Source organism: Dreissena polymorpha, chromosome 3, assembly GCF_020536995.1.
Source record: "Dreissena polymorpha isolate Duluth1 chromosome 3, UMN_Dpol_1.0, whole genome shotgun sequence".
In the NCBI taxonomy this organism is placed as follows: Eukaryota; Metazoa; Mollusca; class Bivalvia; order Myida; family Dreissenidae; genus Dreissena; species Dreissena polymorpha.
The window spans coordinates 113,773,224-113,782,503 of record NC_068357.1 but is presented as its reverse complement, the minus strand read 5'-3'; positions in this window follow the sequence as shown (position 1 = coordinate 113,782,503).

Sequence of the window (9,280 nt, the reverse complement as noted above, 5' to 3'; positions counted from 1 at the left end):
GACATATACAATTACAAATACATTTCATACATATTGTTAAAGTTTATTTCCATATTTAACACAAATTTGTCAACTTAAAAAACACATCAAATGTCTACATGCATGTATATCATTGATATTTGTACCAAAATGACAAACAAAACAAAACAATCAAGACTGTACACAATATACCAAGTTCCTATTTGAAGAAACCACAACAACAATAAATGTTACAAATATGTTAATATAAATACAAATGATAAACATACATATGTATGTGACCAATGCAGGAAAGAATCCACAAAACAAGAGTTCCGCGGTCAGAGATGACCGCATTGAAGCCGGATTTTTGATTTAAATGACAGGAAAGTACCTTTCGTGTTTTTGTCAATGCAATACTTAAATTACTGAAATATTGTTCAAAGGTCAAAATGAAATGTAAGTACTTTTCAAGGCATGAGCAAACCTTGTGTTATGTTTTGAATGCATGCATATACATGATCAACAATAACATTTAAGGTCACAAATATGACCTTGAAATGTCCAGTGGTTACTTACTAGTTCTGGCCAACCTTCATGTCAAGTTTCAAGACTCTAGGTCCAAGCATACCAAAGTTATAACAACTTTAACATTTTTACATTCAAGGTCACAGTGACCTTGACCTTCAAATGAATGACCTTGAAATGTCCAGTGGTTACTTACTAGTTCTGGCCAACCTTCATGTCAAGTTTCAAGACTCTAGGTCCAAGCATACCAAAGTTATAACAACTTTAACATTTTTATATTGAAGGTCACAGTGACCTTCACCTTCAAATGAATGACCTTGAAATGACCAGTGGTCATCTGTTAATCCTGGCCAACCTTCATGTCAAGTTTGAAGACTCTAGGTCCAAGCATACCAAAGTTATACCATGAAATAAGAACTTTAACATTTTTACATTCAAGGTCACAGTGACCTTGACCTTCAAATGAATGACCTTGAAATGACCAGTGGTTACTAACTAGTTATGGCCAACCTTCATGTCAAGTTTCAAGACTCTAGGTCCAAGCATACCAAAGTTATAACAACTTTAACATTTTTTATATTGAAGGTCACAGTGACCTTGACCTTCAAATGAATGACCTTGAAATGACCAGTGGTCATCTGTTAATCCTGGCCAACCTTCATGTCAAGTTTGAAGACTCTAGGTCCAAGCATACCAAAGTTATACCATGAAATAAGAACTTTAACATTTTCGAGCACGCCGCCACCCCGCCCGCCCCGCCCGACAACATCAATCTATAAGCCGAGATTTTTTCGAAAAAAATCCGGCTAAAAAATTACTTCAATAAGAATTTTGTTTACTATAACAAACATTAAATACTTGGAAAAAAATATTGGATATAAAATGAGAGATGTATTATTGAACTGCAATAGATAGCACTCGCGTAACTGACTGCATTATTCAGACAAGTCTACACACATTATCTTTAATTGAAAGTCCAAAAAAAAATGAATACCTAACACAACATCTATAGTATTAAGTGTTTTAGACAAAATCTCTTTCCTATATAACCATACACCCAATATCACATTATTTTGAGTCAATAATATTATGTATAATTAATACTTATTAACTTATGCATTTGGATGATGGGAATGTAAAGTTCCGAAAATCCAGACACCAAAAAAATGCAATGGGCACAAAGGGAGATTAATCTAGCGTCTATTTTCAACACAAGTCATCTCCCCTCGTTAAAAGCAAGCCAGATATGTTAACAACAATTTTAATACAATTTATGGATATTTTATAAGGAAATTGGAATTGACCATGTTTGTTCTTCCAATATATACTATTAATTAATACTGAATACATTTATTTAAAATACATTCTTTTAATTTATGCCAAACAATACTATGAATTCTTTTATTTACAACAGAGTTAGAAGTATCAGAAGTACCTGAAAATGAATGTTATGACAAAGACACCAAAAACTGTAAATATAAGAGTAAAAGAATGGGCCAGTTCACAATATAACTGAAATATTTGTCCATAAAGAATTTAATAACTTGGAAGACCACTTTGTGAAAAGTGTAAAAATTGTGATATATACTTTGTATTTTATAAAGAAATAGGATAAAAAGAAGAATTAAAGGACAAAGGTGAACATCCACATCATCATAAAAGACAAACATTTCTGTGCTGACGCAGAAACCCTTTCATAGCAAAAGCTACCCAAGCAGAATTACATGATTATGTTAGATTGCTAGCGAGGGATGGAACACTACTGGCCACCTTCACAGACCCTCCTAGCGTAGGATGGAACCCGAATGGCCATCTTCTAGCATGGGATGGAACCTTAATGGCCACCCTCTAGCGTGGGATGGAACCCTATTAGCCACCTTCACTGACCCTGTTCAACATGACCGAACAGAACAGCCAATATTTTTGTCACTGGTGATCAGATAATGTTACAAACTGTGTCAACAGTTCTTGCTCACTATGAATAACCTTTTTAACAAGATCTACACCACAATAATTGTTTGTCTAAACACTGCTCTTTGCCTCACAGGTGATAAGCTATACATTATCAGCTGATACCAGCACAAGCACCGTACTCATCCTAGCGAGGGATGGAACACTACTGGCCACCTTCACAGACCCTCATAGCGTAGGATGGAACCCTAATGGCCATCTTCTAGCATGGGATGGAACCCTAATGTCCACCCTCTAGCGTGGGATGGAACTCTTTTAGCCACGTTCACTGACCCTGACCTGAGCAACTCAGATCACTTGCTCCCCACGGGAGATAAGCTATACATTACCAACTGAGACCATCACAAGCTCCTACTCCTGACTGAGGATGGATCAGTACTTGCTACATTGACAGACCCAGAACTACAACACCTGCAGTCCATCAATAAAGACAAGGATAAACACAAGGACAATGAAGTGACTACGCCTGAGGATGGATCAGTACTTGCTACATTCACAGACCCTGAACAACAACACAAAGAGTCCATCAATAAAGACAAGGACAATGAAGGGACTACGCCTGACTGAGGATGGATCAGTACTTGCTACAGTACAGCCAACGCGGCACAAACATAATCCGCTGCTACGCCACGGCCAGATTATTACTACTCGGCGGACGAATCGTGTGTTCACGCGGCGTATCGCCCTGGCACTCGGCATCGATCCGCGCAACGACGCCGAGTCTGTATTAACCTCGCGTACTTTCGCGGAGTAAATCCGCCGCATACGTACGTGGCGGATCGACTGAAAAGTTATCCACCTACATGTACATACATGTATGTGTAGCATAGAATTAATTACGCGCAACTGTTAATGTTTCGTTCGATTATCATTATTAAATTTGTAATCCGAAACACACTTCCGAATTATAATGCTAACAAAACCTTTGGCAAATTTTAGCGGCAAATAAACAGTGCTAAAATATCCTTTGTTTCATAAAAAGCGCGCGAAAATTATGCAGACATGTAGAACGTTGTTTGGAAAGTTTGGGTGTATTTTGTGTTGTATAAATACATGAACATCACGTCAGGCGTAAATCGCGTGTTCAGTGGGAAAAAAACTGCCCCGATTAGACATTATTTCATCATCTCTATAAATAGTAAGAAATGCCAAAATGTATTTGATACTTAAGGAAATATCGAGAATGTTTGTGTATGGTAAATATTTACCAGCATTTGCTTTAAAACTGGAATATACGGGATTATCGGGTAATTAGTAGCGATATTAACTGTATAATATGAATAAAATAAAACGTGTATATATACGCATATTCAAACAATAGTTATAATAAGCTGATAATTAACAAAACAACAAATACGTCGTCACCGTCTTGATTCTTGATGTGGCTTCAAACTGCTAATTTTCTCAGCTTAAATATAATGGCAAAATCAACATGCAATTAATTTATAAATCCACCATATGCTGGAGCCTTGACCACTTGTATGTGCGAAAACATAATTACGTGACCTTGTTTATGTGTGAAATACATACACTACGGGCGGGAAACAAACTTAATTGGCCAGACACATTAACTATGCTTACATGTATATGCTAATACAATCCGCGCACAATAAATTTATTATGATTTTAATTATTATTATAATTGTTCTTTCAAAATTTGTTAACTACGTGTAACTAATAATTTTTAAAAGATTTTTTATTTCATGATGCCATCGACTCGGCATCATGTCGCGGATCGAGGCATGCCTCGGCGGACAGATGCGAAGTTTCGCGGCGAAATGCGACTTGCCGCCGCATACTGACGCGGCTTCATCGACTGACGCGGCATCGACTCGTTTCGCCTTGCCGCCGCGGATCGCGAAAGACGTTTGTTCCGCTTTGGCTTTACTGTACATTCACAGACCCTGAACAACAACACAAAGAGTCCATCAATAAAGACAAGGATAAAGACAAGGACAATGAAGGGACTTCGCCTGACTGAGGATGGATCAGTGGTTACATTCACAGACCCTGAACTACAACACCTAGAGTCCATCAATAAAGACCAACACAATGAAGGGACTATGCCTGACTGAGGATGGATTACTACTGGCTACATACACAGACCCTGAACTACAACACATTGAGTCCATCAATAAAGACCAACACAATGAAGGGACTATGCCTGACTGAGGATGGATCACTACTGGCTACATACACAGACCCTGAACTACAACACATTGAGTCCATCAATAAAGACCAACACAATGAAGGGACTACGCCTGACTGAGGATGGATCACTACTGGCTACATACACAGACCCTGAACTACAACACCTAGAGTCCATCAATAAAGACCAACACAATGAAGGGACTATGCCTGACTGAGGATGGATCACTACTGGCTACATACACAGACCCTGAACTACAACACCTAGAGTCCATCAATAAAGACCAACACAATGAAGGGACTATGCCTGACTGAGGATGGATCACTACTGGCTACATACACAGACCCTGAACTACAACACCTAGAGTCCATCAATAAAGACCAACACAATGAAGGGACTATGCCTGACTGAGGATGGATCACTACTGGCTACATACACAGACCCTGAACTACAACACATTGAGTCCATCAATAAAGACCAACACAATGAAGGTACTATGCCTGACTGAGGATGGATCACTACTGGCTACATACACAGACCCTGAACTACAACACATTGAGTCCATCAATAAAGACCAACACAATGAAGGGACTATGCCTGACTGAGGATGGATCACTACTGGCTACATACACAGACCCTGAACTACAACACCTAGAGTCCATCAATAAAGACCAACACAATGAAGGGACTATGCCTGACTGAGGATGGATCACTACTGGCTACATACACAGACCCTGAACTACAACACATTGAGTCCATCAATAAAGACAAGGACAATGAAGGGACTACGCCTGACTGAGGATGGATCAGTACTGGCTACATTCACAGACCTTGAACTACAACACCTAGAGTCCATCAATAAAGACCAAGACAATGAAGGGACTACGCCTGACTGAGGATGGATCAGTACTGGCTACATTCACAGACCCTGAGCTACAACACCTAGAGTCCATCAATAAAGACCAACACAATGAAGGGACTACGCCTGACTGAGGATGGATCACTACTGGCTACATACACAGACCCTGAACTACAACACATTGAGTCCATCAATAAAGACAAGGACAATGAAGGGACTACGCCTGACTGAGGATGGATCAATACTGGCTACATTCACAGACCCTGAACCACAACACATAGTCCATCAATAAAAACCAGCAAAAGGCTTTACCAGTCTGAGGATGGAACAGTGCTCTGCACCTTCACAGACCATGAACTACAACACCTAGAGTCCATAAATAAAGACCAACAATTATCTTACCCTAACTGAGAATTGATCAGTACACTAAGTGTAAATCAATTAAGACCAAGACAATTAAGTGGCTTGGCCTACTTGAGCACATTGGGTCATTGTCAACCTGATTCATGTCACCCTGGGGTGATTTTAAGCCAAGGATGACATGAATCGGCTTCTAGTCACCCCCAGGTGCCAAGAATCGGCTTCTACTCACCCGTGTATTTTTTTATCAAACAGTACTGCATCACATTTCCATGTTGTAAAAAAATTGCGCGTGTTCGATGATTTATCATACTGTTGAATCATTTGACATAAAATTATTTTCACATACGGTAGTCTTAATTCTGAACAAACCTGATTTTCAAGAGTTCGTAATAAACGGCAAAAATTAAACCACCACAAACATTAATGATTCTGAATACAGACTCTACAGACTCTGTGCATCTATATAATATATAATTATATATCAATTTCAGGATGTGCAACACAAAGAAAGCGCCACTCAAGGCACAACTGCGATGTATTGGTTACAATTACAATACTGTCTTCCGACATCACACACTGGAATGTTAAAATTTCAAGGAGACATACACCAGAACAATTGGAGTGGACACCTCCAAAAAAGAATCTTCGAATTTCAGAAAAAATAAAGGACACTGCAATGAAGAATAGTAAATATGGTCTTAAGCAGAACAATATTTTCAGGCACCAGATTGCTGGTGTTAAAGACACAGATATGGCCACTGCATTTGAGGATACAAGAAATTATCCTACATCATCTAGGCTTAGTGATTTCGTTCAAAACAAAGAAATAAGGGGGAACTTCAATCAGGCCAGTGGGCAGCTGTCCATGCCTGTATACTGGTTTACAACATCTGACTCCCGCAATTAATTAGTTTTTTCTAGACATTTATCTCTTCTTTCGTTTTGTAGTATTTTTCCACAAATTTCCTCGCATATGAACGACCATGTATTTTTTTGTTGAAAAATGTAAAATTGTTGCCAAGGGCGACTTTATGCCGATTTCGAGGGTGACTAGAATCGGCTTGAAGTCACCACAGGAGGACAAGGATCGGCTTCATGTAACCCCCAGGTGACTACAATCGGCTTCATATCACCCGGGGGTGAGTAGCGTCAGCTTGAAGTCACCCTAGGGTGACAAGAATCTGCTTCTAGTCACCCCAGGGTGACTTGTGGTCCATTTTAGGTTGACAATGACCCATTGAGCCCTACTTGATGATGGAATGGTCCTGGCTACATTCACAGACCACAATCTACAATCAATACAATCAATAAGACCAACACAACAAGCAAGTTCGTTGAATTGCTATCCCCCGCCCAAAATAAATTTTGTGACAGACGGATGAACAGATGGACTGACGTTTATGACAGATGGACTAACGACAATTCTATATTCCTCCACATTTGGAAGGGTATATATTGTACGTATTATTATATTACATTGTTTATCATTAAGCAGCTTATCCTTATGGTGGGTCAGAACTGGCTACCTTCACAGACCATTCCTAAAAACATACATAAATTCAGGTTTTGCTGATGGATCAATACTGATTAGATTAACAAACTATGAGTTACAACAATAATGCCATCATCATGAGGTAATAACAGACCATGTACTGGCAAGAAAAATGGCTGGTGGAAGGGGGAAGACGTCATCCATAATTTGCATATATGAGAAAAAATCAAGGTAGAGAGGAAATGGATACTCTATATACACATAAGGACAGAGTGATTTGCAGAGAGGATTCTTCGTCTACTTGGTAAAAAGGAGTGTTGTGCATAAAGTTGTCATTGCAACTATGGAATGATGGTGTGCATCACAAGTTTTTTTGTCAGATGCGAGGAATTTCAAGTGTCCAGTTTTGTACAACCATACAGCCCTTCTTAAAAACAAAATCTGTTTTTTAGTGGTTACTTCATGGTTAACAAGAATTTGGTATATTGACCATGTTTGTCACAACATTTAATTTTATTAAACATCAATGTTATTAAGAAAGACAATTTATGTAATTATGTATATATATATATTAGTTTTTTTTAATAAAATGTATTCTGATTGTATATTGAGAAATAAAGAGGAAGTTTAGATGGGCCTTGTATGCTCACCTGTGCTAATGAATCATACTGTGGAAGTACTGGCACTCCCCAAGAAGTTGAAGGCTCAAACAAGCCTTGAAAACAAATGCAGCCATTTCAGCATCAGACTACTAAGAACCTTCATGGCTTTTATACAAAGACCACTAAATTTTTCTATACTTGTTGACATATCCCAGGAATTCTTGCAATTGAGTGGGACTGTTAGCAGTGAGTGGGAATCCCATCCAGAGTATCAAGATGGCAAAAGTCTTGTGCAATCTGTCAAAGATGTCAATGACTTGGCTGAATGCAGGGTTGCATTGATTCAAGATATGAACTTGAGTTTTAATGTTGGGTTGTGTTGCTTCAAGAGTTCCACTCAAGTTGGACACACAGTAGCAATATTTACCTCAAGTTGTCAAGGACAGAAAAAAATTGTTGGCACCATCTTAGTCTTCAGCAGTGGATGCCAAGTTACATCTTATCGTTCAAAGATCATAAAGGTAGATCTGAGATGACTATTGAATAAATATTTTGAATCATTTTTTTTACCAAGAAAAAAGTTTCAGATGATAATTTATCTACAACTATCATAGTTGTGTTCAGCATGTTCCTGTACTCAGGATCACAGGTTTTAACACAAATATTAATAACTTTAAAAGCATTGAGCTCTTCATAAATATTGTAATATTCAGCAAAATTTCTTTTTCCAGCCTCTCCTTAGCGAGCATCATGTAATGGATGATTGGATGGAACTATCCTGATAGTTTAATTTTCTTAGAAGCATCGTACTAATAAAATTTCCAGTTAAGCACCTGGTAGATACACATTTGAAAGAATTGCAAAACTGTGTAGTATTCTGCTTCAAGACAACCAAAGAAACATTTTTAACATTGGTAACTTTTTTCGAGTTTTTTCAAGTAAATTATTTATTAGAACTGTAACCAGTCACAAATTCTATGTGAAGTCAACGCCCTTGTTTGTATGGTTGTTTTTAACCATTGTCTCTTTCTTGTATATATTGGTTTGAGTTCAATGTTGATTATCTGCCATTGTATTAAGTTTTCCGCCTTAATCAGTTGGCAGCAGGATTTCCTCATGACAAGATGTCAGTTTTGTCACTAACAGTTTATTAAATTTTGTGGTTGCATTTATAAGGTTGGTGTAATTGTATTATCAGAATGAATTGTTCAAATGAGTCCTGTGTATTTATTTGCCATTGTTGTGAAAGTGAAATTTGGATTGGATTGAGATTCTTAAAAGTAAATAATGTACTTTGGAGATGGCCTGGCAGACATATTTGTTCTTAGATCTTTTTTTAATATCACATTCCATTTATT